Consider the following 15,486-nt stretch of genomic DNA (forward strand, 5'->3'; position numbering starts at 1 on the left):
AGAAGGAGGGTTGGAATTGTGACAGAAGACAGTGCACTTGCAGTTCTAAACATATTTAGGGTGTTTTTTACTCACTTTTTATCTTTCCCACAACGTTATTCCTCTCTCCTACAGCGTCCATTACAAGTACATGCACATGGTAAATTATGCAAATTAGGCGATGATGTCATTTAGCGACTTCTAGCGACTTATTGGACAGCCAATAGCTACTGTCCTTACTGAGGAGTTGGCAATGCTGCTCATGGCCATGGACACAGCAGCGTTGCTGCTGAAAAAAAATCTAGGGGAAACACTGAAGGGTGTGCAGCTCTTTGTCAGCCTTCTCCAAAGTAGCGGTAGACCTCCAAAAAAAACACAGAAATTACTGGAAAAAAGAACCACAAAGAGCTTGTGCAGCATAATCCAATTGTGTTGTAGGAAAAATCAATCCACTGCGAGTCTAAAAGGCAAATAATTAATGATGCTGAACATGCTTTCATGAATGTTACCACAACATTTTAGAACCAGCGCTCCTTTTATTGCATTTGAATGGCTGTGAAGAAAAAAACACAGGGATGTAATTGTTCTCCTCAATAATTTCAGGAGAGGGAGAATGGATTGGTCTCACAAAAAGAAAAACTATGGAGTTTAGATAAAACTTGGAGGCATGATGCAACTAACAAGTGTGTTTCAGCATTTTCAGACACTATCTGGCCCAGCGGTGGGCATCATTATCACAGGGTCAAAACAAAAAGACCTTCTGACCAGCTCAGACAGATGCTGCACTCATGGAGGATTCCATGGGAAACATGTGGGCTGGTGCCTAACTTTGATTAATGATCCTGTTCACGTATCTCGTTCCACTTTGATTAGGTCATAGATGGGTATCATGGATTATACTGGGATCTTCTGATCAAGATGCAAATTCTGTTGTTAACTTTGAATTTGCTTCTTTTGTACTTTAAATGTGATTATATTTTGAACAGTAAAGCTTTTTATCTTACTTATAATTTGTCCTCATTGTGTTATTGATTATAGGGGAAATCATGTAAATATATTCTAATTATTTATAAGGACATTTGACATTTCTGAAAATGCTTTAACCTTAGCCAGCTGGCCAATTTTTTAACTTCAACCATAAAGCCTGCAAAAGCAACACAATAAGCACTCATATTCAATGCACAAACCATGCATAGCAACAGGAAGTAGCAAAATATTAGTAATACTGCAATTATGTCTATTATTCAGTACATGTAGCCATGCAAGCAAGCAACATGAAGCATTACTGATTAATGCTGTTTTTTGACACATGCAATCATCAATAAGCAATAACACATGAATAAAATACAGCAATGATGATGGAGATCTTGACAAAATGTTAAAAGATGCAGTTACCAGTTTGTAAAATGTTAATATGACACAACGCTCAGAGAAGCCATGCAGCAAGAGCTGAAAGATACAACTATAAAACATCGTACCACACTTTTATAGGGTGATAGTGAATATTTGGTTTGTAACAAGGGCTTCTAAAGCTGACCAAGGCACGAGACAAGCAGGTAAGCCACTATAAATAACAATAATAACAATATTTTTTTATGTGTGCTTATTCCATATTATGACTTGTCTGGTGGGAGCAGAAGACAAATAGTGTGATGTTGTTAATTGCATTTCCATTTTATGTTTTTGATTCGAATTCTTCATTTTTGTTTTTGTTTTAAAGGTCTATTGGACAAAAAAAAAGCAACATGCACACCTTGAATCCATCTTAAATAAATGTAAAACTGTCAAACTGCACAGGATTTTTTTTTGCAAAAACAATGTATAGACCCTGCCCTTGGCCTGTATTTTCTCTTTTCTTTTTGTTGTGCTGGGTTCAGGATATTACTGGGCATGGCCTGGCTGACTGGGTCAATGGTGCTGTGTGAAGCCCAGGAAACGCTGCTACATTGTCTCCTGTATGGACACAAATACCATGCTCATTAGCAGGATAGACTGAAGATCAATGAACTCACTAATGAAATGTCGTTAAACTAGGGAGAAGGGGCCACCTTTGAAGGTTATGTTTCAATGGATCCTCATACAATGGTTCAAATTATATCTTACAAAACCCTAGACATAGCGGTCTGTGTATATTTTACAAAATACAACCAATCCATTTAACATTGTGAAACGGTTGATGTTTTAAAAATGTGGCCAATGTTGTGAAACAGAACTACATACAGTCATGGGAAAAAAAGAGCTTAAGAGCTGATATCTAGCCATTTTCCATGGTTTTCTTGATAATGATTTTGGTTATTATTAAGAAAACCATGGAAATATCAGCTCTTAAATTAAACTTGTATGAGCTATTTTTGTTTTTATCATTATATTTGTCCAAACAAATTGTTTTTTAGTTGTACCAAGCATCAAAATGAACAAGAAATTGAAGAAAACAATGGTCTAATATTTTCCCATGACTGTATTTAGGTTAAGGCAAAGAAGTACTTAGTTCAGTTTAGATTTAAAAAAAAAAAAATTGGTTTGGATCATAGCAACTTCTTCAGAATGTAAGTAGATGATGCTATTATGTAGGTGATATAAAGTGTGATGTAGCTCGATTACAACACTGACTTGATTCCAAAGGGGATACAAATACCAATCTTTAGGGTCAAAGTCTATCAACCACAACCCCCTCCCTTTGCAGACTTTGTTGCTCTTTACACTACATCATCTAACTTCATAATTTCTCCTCATGTCATAATTATTACGGACACTAGAGGTTACCCACTAATAATAAACATAAACATGGGTCGTAATAAGATGCGACATCTCACATTACATGGTTTAGATTGCATTACATTTTGTAGGTCTTAGTAAAAACATTCAGCCCAGTCAGTGTGTCATTCTGCCTTTAACATACAGTTTATCAGTCTATATTAATTCTGAGGTGAACAGCAGACTTATATGATGCAGTTATGACTGTAAAAATTGTTTACCTATTGTGTTTTAAAGCTAAAACTAATGCATCCTTCTACTTCATGATTTCTGATGCCTGTCCTATTCTGGTGACCCCAACTGATTTTTTGAAAATCTTTTGACCACTGCATCTAATCCATTGTGTCACCCGCAAATCCTAAAGGACCCCTGCCACATTGATTTTTTGGAAGTTTTTGGCTCAGTGCCATATAATCTGAGGGAGGTTCTTGGAACTGACAGGCGTGACCTTTTGTTAATTGCCTTATACTTCATCAGTTTAGTGTTAATGAGCTATAGAAATACGGGACAATTCTGTGGACCACTGCCGCAAATCATCAGATAAAGCAACATCAGCTTTTCATGTGCTAGTCAAAAGTCAAAGGTTTAAAACTCCCGAGGTATTTCTGTTGCAAGCCTGTCGAAGCAGGTTGATCATTAAATCTTGTACGAGAGAACATCTGTGGAACAATGAGATGTTATTTTAAAAACTATTAAAGAAACTATAAGCAATCTGGTGTGTCATATGCTGTTGTGCAGTTTCTAAAGCAGTGGAATTAAAACACTATAACATTATTACCTATGTCTGAAAATATGAATAAGCAGTATCACTTTGTACTGTTTTTGGAATATATGCGTGGTATAAATATAAAGGTTGGGGTAAATCATGGCTAATCGGGACTTCATTAATCATTGCAGTATTAAATTGAGTTGCAATAGGACAGTGAACACATTAATTCTCTCCAGACTTGCTCTACAATTTGCGCACCCTTCACAGGGCCAAGTAAGGCTTTAGTGCCAAAGACGTTCGAACCGACATATTTTCCACACTTGAACACACCGCCACCCAAGAGTTCAGTGTCAGCTTCATTAAAATGCATGGCTACTCACACAGTTGCACCTTGTGTATGCACAAATTAACATGAATGATTTCACTCTGTGTTATCCCAGTTGGAGACCCTACATGACTCTAATGTTAACAGACTAAATGAGACTACTTATTTCCAAGGCTGAGTGGATGTGCATTGTAACCGATTCTATTCTTAAAGAGGAGAAACTGTGCATGTTTAAGCACATCAACACTTAACCAAGGCAAATGTTCCAATGTGGTCTTTAAAAAAGCATAAATATCTTTATTAAGGGGGCAAGAGAAATGAGAAAGGCAGAAGTTAAATTATTAAATGTGATTATTGTACATCCTTTAATATAAGAAACTCACTGTAATCTTGAATCTTGATGATTCAATCCAAACTCAACTTCAACTTGTCTTTACCAAATGTATTTTAGATGGCACATGGAACACATGGAAAACCCTTCAGCCCATGAAAAACCCTTTATTATTCTCCTCATATGTGAAACTGAGCTAAGCCTTGACCATTGTTTGCAGCATGTCTTTTAGAATGGCGATGACGATGTTCCTTTCCAGTTACAGATCAAAGCTGTCTCCTTTGCAGATCATCAAGATTTCTCAGTCATGTTTTAATAATCAAAGGGGACTTTTTTTTATTTTTTATTTTTTTTTACTTTCTATTGGACTAACCACTAGACAGACAGCCAACTGAGGACATGGCCTCTCTTTCAGGGTGGCTAATTTGTCTTTGGAGAACCTCATTTGCATTGCAATTACCTGAGAAGAACCTATAAGTGGATCCTGCTGCCTCTGACAATTGAGATGGAGTGGGCATTTCTGCTCTGTGCAATGGAACGAAAGAAAAATCAATTGATGGGGGGTGGAGACCTGGAGTTAGAAATTTTTCCCATACAGTGTAATTAACTGGCATACAATCTTACTAGGGAATTGGCCATTACATCTTCTATAAGAGTCACTTTCTATGGTAATATGTCTCAACATTTCTGCAATTTTGCAATTTTATTATGTATTTGTAGGCCTGCACATTAGCAGCATTTGCATTAAGTGTGCTTTTTATTCAGTGTCCTAAGTCCTACAGCGGAAATTACCAAGAAGAACAAATATTCTAAGTCGGGTAAGTAATGCAGAAATACTGCATCAATTGGTTATTTCATATTGTGTTAATATGTTTTCATTAGAGCAAGGAAAACACAATAATCTACTAAGATGTATCTTCAATAAGATGATGAACGCTGTCTTAATTTGCAGCAAAGGATTCTTAGATGTCATATGGAGAAGTACTCATCCTGAGATGTATGTACAACTTGTTTCAGACATAGTGCTGTTTGATGTAGGTTGACCCCTAGTTGACACCCCTAGTGTCAACTAGGGGTCAACCGTTGCAAGGGAGGAGAGGGGGGGCAATGCCCCTGAATTATTAAGCCTGGTAGTAACAGTTTTAACGCAACAGTGAATTTACAAGTATCATATAAAACTACAAGATCTTAGGAATCCATTAGTACCATGTCATGACATCTTGTCAAGAAGGTGGCTAAATAAAATAGGACAAATGTTGGCCGGTTTTCAAAGGGTCTCCTTGATCTCTGATATCAATACATTTAAATGAAATAAAGCCCATGCTGAGGGTATCAAAATACAGAAGTGCGATTGCAATTATAGCAATAACCATCATCTTGGATGGTTCCATTTCTACTTTGGTGCGTTCATGAGCTTAAAGTCATAATTTGGAAACAACGTGGAATGCGAAAAAGAAGATGTGTTGTATTTTATTGCTCAGAGTATTTAAACAACATGCAGAGTAAATGTATCAGATCAGCCATAAAATATGATTGGGAACAAGATTTTTTCTGTTGGTCCAAATTCTGATGATTTTTTGAAACGGACAAGCCAAACCTAAAATATAACCTCCTTGGTGGAGGTAATAACTGACTTTTATTTTCTGCTTTACCATCTATAGTAGGCTTGGATATCTTCACCCACATGGTTCAGCTAACACAACATTCGAAAAACACTGCTGTGCTTTCTGTAACTCCCAACTTTGATAATGCAATGTGTTCTATATGTCTAAAGTTCAAGGACCAAAGTTCAATTTATTCATAGAATCATGTAAATCACATTGCTTCCATTCCGACAAAAACCAAAGCTGTTTATAGTAGAAAGGTTGGATTTGATTATCTGGTTTTGACAAATTGCACTCATCTCACCTTGTATCAGTCTTTTGCTGACCTTTTTAGTATGCAACACCAGACTTTGATAGTAAAATGAAATTCAAATTTACACATTTTCTAATAAAATTGCTCCTCTTCAATAAAGGACTTGACAAGCAGGATGAAGCCCATTCTTTTGTTTGGATAACTACTGCTGTGTCCCAGTCGTAGATCACCGGATGCATCAGCTGAGCTTGCATTTTGCCACAAACAATTGAGCGACCTATTTAATCTGTCACACGTTCTGCTCATTCCTTGCTTCTTCTTTCTTTGCCGCTATAGTATAACATCCCCCTCTCTTTCTTTATGGATCCGTGCTCGGAGGCTGCATTGATATCTCTCTTTCCACTCACACTTTGTCTGACCTCATATACACTTTGAATACAAAAGATGTGGCAAAATATAATATTTATTTTACTCTCATTAAAATGTTCCCATGAGTGGATTTACTGAACCCTCTTGAAAAAGATTCACCCAGCACTTAAGAAGGTTCATACACTCAGAATGAAAGTCAGTGTGGTGATTGTGTAGTAACGGCTTGTGAATTGTCAAACAATTCCTTTGCGTACCTTTGAGTAACTGTGTTCTACCCACTTAAACATAACTTTTTTATAGATTTTTTTCCAGTTTGATAATTCACTTTGTAATGCATTAGCTGGAAGTTGAGAAATGGCTGAAAGAAGATATGAAAAAGAAAAGAGTTGGCGTCAATTGAACGTCTATCACCTTGTATTTTTGGCAGATGCTTGACCCTATTTAACTGCTGTCATGTGCTCAGCCACGGTGGTTAAGTAGTGCATGCCACATGGTGGAAAAAAGAACAGCTGCAATAAAGAAAGTGTTGCAGTAAAGGAGGGGGCAAGAGGTGGGTGGAATAGCTTTAAGAAAACAAAGTTTATTTAAGCAGAGGTGCAGTTTGAGAGAAAAGTAAAACTATTAAAATTGTTGAACCCTTACAAGTGACAAGGACGGAGTGTTACAGTTTCTATAAAAAAATGACTCTGCTAATAAGAAGAGCCATGCATGCTAACGAATGTGCTTCTGTCCCCTAGGGATTTTTTGCACAGCTGTTTCCACCTGCTGAGTTTATTCTTTTCTTGCTTGGCTTTGTCTTCTCCCTTTGAACACAAGAACATCCTGATGGCTATAATTAGCTCTGTCACTCTGCACTTATGAACATGCCGCACGCTGCCATTCATTTCTCCATACTTCACACACCACACCCAAGCACTCAAGCAGCTGTTTTTAAGCTTTGTGTCACTCACTTATCATTTCCTCACAATCCTCCTCTCTATTATTTAACCTTTTCCGTAGAATCCCACTTTTATTTCCTTTTTCCCTTTTACGCTCTTTCGCTCCCGTAGTTCGCCCAATTTTATTTTTTGCTTCAGATGATGAAAAGACTTCAAATTGGTGTTGCAAGAACTAATGGCAGTAATCACAAAAGCGCTGACCTGTTCCATATTGAGAGGGTCACTTGGCTTATAAGCTGCCAGATGGGCTTCCGCGAGAAGAGCGAGATGTTATTCATGCAAAAGTTAGGGTGCTGGAAAGTTGTGTGCCTGTGTGTGTGTGTGTGTGTGTGCACCTTCATCCACGAAAGTGTAAATACACAGACATACTCACACATTTAGTCAGGTTTTTTTAAAAGAGGTTACACATCTTGAATATATTGGTGCCGCGGAAAAAATTGGACTCTACGTGTTATGATTGTTAAACAAATTCTTCTAATTATTTCCTATCTTCAAATGTAGCTGTAACCTCAGTCTGCTGTATTAAATATGTAGCGGTGTTAAAAAGATGTGTATGTTTGAAAAAAAATGAAAGGAAGAAAATCCAGCTAGTATGGAGAGAAGGGTTCTGATTTATCAGAAGTTGTTCAAGGCACACTATGAATATGTACTATTAATTTGACACGAAATGAAAAAATAGCACATCTTAAAGTGCTGTAAATATAGCCCTGCTGTTTTATCATGTCATCCTCATTTGCTTGGTATTCATTACTTACTGAGGATATGACAGGTGAGTTTATTATTAAGGTCTAAACACAGCAGCCAATAAGAAGATACACATTACAATAAGTAGCAACATCATGCTTCCAATGTTCTTAACAGTGCAGCAACCTTGAGGGCTGAAAAATGAGGCCAATAAGGAAGTGCTATAAACCACAGTTCCCCGACTGGCCATTTGAGGCTGGTTCCAAAAACCAGTCAGTCCCCAAAGATGACCCCTGTAAAATTTGCCAACTTTACAGCAGAAATAAACATGTTTACAACCTGGAACTGGTCTCAAAAGCTGACTTCCCCAGCCATACTGTGTGGGGGCCATTATTTTTACATAGCTCACCAGTTTAAATTATATTGAAGCTTTAGGTTATGCATTATTAAGGATATGGCCACCTGAGCGATAGGTGGGTGTCGTCGCTGATGGTGTGTTTTGCCAACTGGCAATTCAATGGCGACCGTACTAAGTAGAGGTGTGAATCACTGGTGGTACTTGTGTCAAGATACAATATCATTTCGATTTTACTTTTGTGATATGGTGAGTATTGATACAATATGTTGCCATTTAACTGTTTAACTGCATTTTGTCCACAAAATTCATTTCAATCAAGAATTGTTTTGTCAAATAAGAGAAAATTCTCATCCATCTCACTTCAGTCTTTTTATTTCTGAGAGAGAAACCCACAGACTAAAGAAGTATTCAGTCAAACTGGACTGAACTGATATCAAACATGTATGGACAACAAACAACTGAAGCATTTTCTCAAACCTTCCTCAACTTTAAGCTTCACTGCTCTGAATTATTTTTAATGAAACATAAAAAAAGCCTAAATTTGCAGCATTACTTCGACAACTTCCCGACACAATATCCTGACGCACATGGTGTCTATAGATTCTTTAGATCTTCTAGTTTCATATGATACCTATATACCAATACTGTATTCCTAAAAGTGAGCATGATATAGCCTCTGTAAAAAACAAAACAGGCAAAAATATGGAAGGCACCATATAATATCGCCACACAAAATATTGCGATACTATGCTTTATCGATTTTTTCTCCCACCTCTAATACTAAACTCCCAATGGACCTTTAGGAACCTATGGGTGATGTAACAGAGACTATGTCCCTGCTTTATCCATCTTATGCTTCCTACTGACAGAAGCCAGTCATTGTCACAACCACATGAGGTTGCTATAAGAAGTTTTTAGCATTTGAAGAAGTGACTGTGCTGTAATTTTTCATGTGAGGACAGTTTCTTTGATTGTTAAACACATCATTTATAAAGGATTATTCTACTGTATGATGGAGATAAACATTAGAGCTATAAGCTATTTCCTATAATTGAGAACAGCTCAAATCAAATAGGCCTCTGGTATGCTGTGAAAAAAAAATGCTGACAGAGTTCTAATATCTTATTTATGATGATTGGATTTGGGCAACAAGGTGGCTCAATGTTTAGCGCTGTCGCCTCACTCGAGGAAAATCCTGACTCGGTCCTTTCTGTGTGGAGTTCTTTAGGATTTGCATGGGTTTCCTCTGAGTGGTCCGGTTACCTCCCGCAGTCCAAGGACATGCAACTTAAGCAATTTGGCGACTCTAATTTGGCCAGAGGTGTTAATGTGTTGGTCTGTCTACATGTGTTAGCCCTTTGACAGACTGGCGACATGTTAAGGGTGAACCCCGTGTGCTGGGAAAGGTTCCAGCCCCCTGCAAGCCTGAGTAGGGTGAACAGTTTAGAGAATGGGATTGATGTGTTTATGTGGCTGCAAGACAAGACAATAAGAAAAGTGTCACTCTCCTAATACGTTCTGACCACACTGTATAGAGACGAGTAAAATATGAGTCTATTTTAATTTCATTAGAAGGAGTAATAACATAATCATTCTTCAACAGCATGTATACATGAATTACAAGCTTGATGTCTGTTGTGTGAAGTAGCCCATAAAGACACCCTGGATGCAATAATCTATACAAGTGTGATTTCCTTCTCCCATTGCTTCATGCAATAAAGTGAAATCGATTCACTTAGGTAAATGAGATTAAATTGTCTGTGCGTCACTGCACATGCTAACTGTCTTTGATTGCATTATTTAGATCCACTCGTGCTGAATTGTTCCCCTGATTATCAAAATTGCTTGTGCAGGTATTTTCTGTAGCTGATGATTTGAGAGCTGATTTTACAGTGCTATAAGAAAACACATTTGTCATGACAGTTGTTTGCCAAGCCACTAAAAGTATACCTTCACACTTGCTTATCTAATAAGCAAGTGTGAAGGTATACGAGTTGGTCTCAGTGGGCAGAAATGTAGGTACGGTTTCATGGGAAATATTGCACAGTACCAACTCCTGTGTTTAAATTGCAACCTCAGAGTCTAAAAAGTGAAGCCAATGCAGAAGGATCTTTAACCTGCAATCTTTCTAATGGCCAGAAGGGGGCGACTCCACTGTTTCTTAAAATAAGTCTGTAAGAAAGCATAGACTGTATAAATATTGGACGTAGTCACCCATTGGTTTGTGGACTGCCCTTTTGAGGCATCTAGTTCAGCGTTACACTTGTCACCATCTTGTGTCACCATCTTTTTTTCGGAAACGGCGAACAGACCATATTTGGACTGTAGAGGAGTGAGAGGGATCTGACGGACGACCGAGGACACTGACTACACGCCTCTCTACACCGGCAACCTGACTGAGAGAAGCCGTTGCTAATTCATGTTAGCATTAACTGAAGCATTAACAGGGATGCTAATTTTGTTGATCAAAAAAACAAAAACAAAATGTACATTACTTACATAAGAAAAATGAATGCTGTCTCCTTGGAGTGTCTATTAGTACAACCAAATGCTCAACTAGACATTTTTAATGAACAAATAATTCAAATAAACTATCATTAGGTGAAAATACAGTGTGAACGGGTCAAAGTTATGAGCCCAAACCGGTAAACCTCCTTTTTAAAAAATATAACTTTATTGACACAGTGCCGTGGATACACATTGCTTTTCTTATCTCCTGATGACGGCTCGCCGTGTTAGCCACCTGTCAGTCAAAGGTAGCCATGCCCCAAATCATATGATTCTTTATCTTCTATTTTCTTCTAAATGGGACCATTATTTACACAATTAACATAATATTGTCTTGAAGTAGATTTTGTACTAGCGATTGAGACCATAGTGTTGTCCTAAAAAATCAAGTGAAAAGTTTTCTTATTTTGTATTTGAATGTATAGAACAAAATGCTTCTGCAGCCATCGTCAGCATCCCCTGTTGGAATTTTCAGTAGAAGGCAGGCTTAACACACTTCTCTGCTTCACTGCTCAGACCCAGAGGTTGCCGCTTGTATGAAAGTCACTTAGAAAATGACCCAACTCCTCACTTCATTTTCTATCTTAGTACACATTTTTTGAATACATTTATGGTCTCAATTGCTACTTTAAGGTCTTTTCAATACAGTATGATGTTTATTTTGTAAGTTATGGTCCCTTTTTAGGGTAAAATAAATGATTGACTGTGTGCACTTTGCATTTTCACAGTGTGTTTTGGGTTCATGGAAGTTAATTGTAACATTTTGGTCAGTCTTGTTCAGCATTTGGTTGGACCAAAAGACACTTAATCCGCCTAAGGATGCACCTTGTTAACTTAGTGTCTTCCTCCCCAGCTCCAACCTCTCATTATGGTCACTTCTGGTTCCAAAAAGCCAAGATGGTGATAGCCAAAATGCCAGACACGAGGCTTGATAATGGTAGTCGACAATGGGTGATGTCACAGTGACTAAGTCAACTATTTTTAGACAAAAACAGCATCAGATGTGCCAACTTTCAATTAAAACTTCAAAAGAAAATACATGAACCTAATGAAAAGGGCACCACTAATATGTTTGTGATACCTTTTGCTTCCTGTCAGCATGGAAATAGTCCCCAGTGTATGCCAGATGCATAGTCACAAGCAAAATAGATAACTTCTGAAATGCAAGTTAAACAAAGATTCAATATTTCTAGCACAATAGTATGTTTTGAAGAGCCTGAACAGAAATGTCAAGTCCTGTTATTAAATGTTTTCTCTAAAATTCTCCGTTGGCTGGGTGACAGACACAATATCACCAACCTGGCTGATTTACCAGCAATCTACAAACATCACTATAAATCGTTATTATTATCAAGTAAAGTATATTTTGCCATCTTCAGATTTGTAATTCTTTAACAACATGTTTGTTCACTTCATTTTTACATCACTTGTTTATTTTTGCAATATACCATAGTTTAAATCAAGACAAAGAAGTCACATTTGTGCCAAAGGGGCAATGAATTGTGTTAACAGCTGACTGTATATCACAGAGCTGTCATTTCACATTTCACAGAAGCAGCCGGTCTACCTACTGTGAGGGGCTAAAGGGACAGTGCCCTTGGAGTCAGATGACACTATTCCCCTGCCTGTGATGTGTCATGCACTCCCTGTCAACTCCCTGTTTCTCCTGAGGATAGATTAGTAGGAATTCGCCCACTACTTAAAACTGCATATAGAGCGGTATGTCTTAGAATCTGCATTGCCACTTTTTTGAGCAAGAAGTGAACGGATTTTGAGGGTTGTACTGGAAAAAGTTTTTAAGTGGGAGGCCAGCTGATGCAACATTTAATGGGACAGCTCATCCCAAATCAAAAATACATCTTGTTCTCCTTCTATTTCTATTTACCAATGTGGATTGTTTTGGTCTGAGTTGGTGATTTCTGCTGTAGAGATGTTTGCTTTCTCTCAAACATAATGGCACTAGTCGGCACTTCCTGTGTTACTTAATGCACCAAAAATACATATGAAAAAAACTCAAAAGCAATGTCTCTTCCCAGAAATCATCACCCAGTTAAGCAAGATAATCTACAGACCTTGATTTCACCAAAACAAGTCCAAGCAAACACATTACATTTGTCTTCCTGCACTTAGTTGTGCTGCACAAGTAAAAACAACCCAGTAAAATTGCTGTGAGCTGTATATGGCGGCTGATTATTAAGTGATTTTGAGGGCCGTGCTGCATCCTCACCTAATCAGCCACAAAAGAACACCCTGCCATTTTTCACAGTTGCAAAACTTGCGAAGGCAAGAGGCTAAAGCTGGCGAACTGACTCGGCTGAACATCGGAGTGGACAGACAAAAGGTCAGTTTTCTCAACAAAATGAAGTCAGGGAGCCCACTTGACACTGTGAACATTCTGGCTCTGTGCTACTATAATTTGCTTGACTAAACAACTTAGTGGCCGTCTCGCCTACATCTACACAGACAGTGGATAGGGATTCCCTTCCCAATTTCCTCTGATAAACTGAAAATGAAAGCTTGTGGCCACTTTGCTAGTTTGATTTTAGCCTGCATGTACACTAAACGACAACAATAAACTGAACTGCTGGCTAATAAAGTCTTGTTCATGATTGATTTTGTGTACAGGTAGAAATTGCTATGTCACTTGATATTTTGTGTGCCTTATGGCTTCAAAAAAGATATAACAAGTCTAAGGTGCACACATAGCTTAAAAAAAGCAGCAACACATAATAATACAGTGCGTAAAGTTTCTTGCAAACTGATTATGTGACATTAGATAATTTATTCTGATGTTAATTTTGACACTGCAGAAATGAAAAGAAACATTTGGGACACATGCAAGAGAACTCTAAAATGTATCAATGATGATCATTTCTTAAAAATAAATAAATAAAAAAGCCCTGCTGGTCTACACAACCGTAACAGCTAAAAAAGTAATTAAGCTGCTCACAGAAAAAGGCAAGATATTAAAATGTGTCACAAAGGAATAAGTAAGTTTGAATCACTTTTAAAGGGTCAAAAGCAAATCACCTCTGATTGTAATAGACCGTGCTGCTTTAATATTCATAACGTTTGAATGAAAGAAGAACCTGGAGGGAAAAATAGAACCAAATAGCAAAAGGAGTGAGGAAATTTCAAAGGAAAGTAAAAGCAATGTCATTCTATGACAGCTCCAAGACATTTTACAGTAGCTTAAAATAATAGAATGTCTTTTTATTTCTTCTTAGAAGCTAAAGGACCCACCCACAGGGATGGGCAACAGAGGGAAGAGAAACTACCGCCTCATCCTGGAAGTAGTACAGGATGATGGACGATACGCTTAGACCTAAACATCACATTAATCCTCCGGCCCAGTGTGACTCCCCCAAGGACACAGCAGCGGTTTCTCCTCCACCACAAGCACGGGGCCAAAGACGGGCAGATTGTGAAGAGGAGGACGCACCAGTTACGAAGCACGGGGAGCCAGACTGGCTGGTGTAGCTCCAGGAAATGGAGAGGACGGAGGAGAAGAGGGAGAGGAGACTAGTGGAGCGAGAAGAGCATGAGAGGAAGGCATTAGAGAGAGCCGAGAGGTTGGAGAGCAGAGAGGGAGGACAGGCTGGTAACAGGGCCGCTGGAGAATGAATACAGGGAGAGAGAGGGATTCATGCAGAGTGCAGCAAGAGGGGACAGACTGATGGCCATTTTACAGACCCTTTAAACACACATGGCAACACAGAAATGACAGATGTTCTCTTATTTTTTTTTCTATTTCGTTTTTTTTTTTATGTTCAATTGTCTTCGAGGGGGTTGCATTTTTTATATTCATCTCACCTTTCAGCTAAAAAGCTGTCAACCGCAGCTGAACACCTACTGAATCTGCTGCCTCCCATCAAAAACGTCAATATAGGTCGCGTGTACAGGCAGCAAAAAACAATTTCTGCTGAAATGCGTCCGCTTGCATCTTTCTGACGTAGTAGTGATTGACAGGCAAGCAAAGTTTAAAAGGGCGGATTCCCGCATTCGGTTGGAGGATGGGGTGGTGGATGGGTCAAACAAGCGGTGGACTTTGCTTCCCGTGTTAAAACAAATATAAACCATTTTTAACTTAAGTTACATTGTTTACGTAAGTTACGTGAATCACATTTTTTACATAACTTGCGGCAGTCACGTGACCCTTGTATCTGCTTCATTTCCGGCATTTACGTACATTTATTGACTGTTTAAACCAGCCTGTCCTCTGTCAAAACGTCAATATAGGTTGTGTGTGTGCAGGCAGTGAAAAACAAGCTATATTTACAAATTTCACCGTCTGCTGTAATGCATCTTGCTGACGTAATAGTAATTGACAGCCAAGTGAAGTTTAAAATGGCAGATTCCCACCATTGGTGGTTGGGGTGGTGGACTGGTCCAACAAGCAACTGACTTTCACCCGGGAGAGCAGGGTTTGTGTCCCGTGTGAAAACAAAAGTAAACCATTTTTAACTTAAGTTATGTGAATCACATTTTTTAACTTAACTTACGTTTTTTGCGTAAATTGTGGCAGTCACGTGACCCTTGTAATTACTTCATTTACCGGCATTTACGTAAATTTATTTTGTTGTTTGAACTGTCTTTTATAACGCCTTACCAGAAGTTTTGTGCCCTAAACTATATTATATTATATATATTGGTTTTACAATATATAAATCCACA

Source organism: Centropristis striata, chromosome 19 (genome assembly GCF_030273125.1).
Source record: "Centropristis striata isolate RG_2023a ecotype Rhode Island chromosome 19, C.striata_1.0, whole genome shotgun sequence".
Lineage (NCBI taxonomy): Eukaryota > Metazoa > Chordata > Actinopteri > Perciformes > Serranidae > Centropristis > Centropristis striata.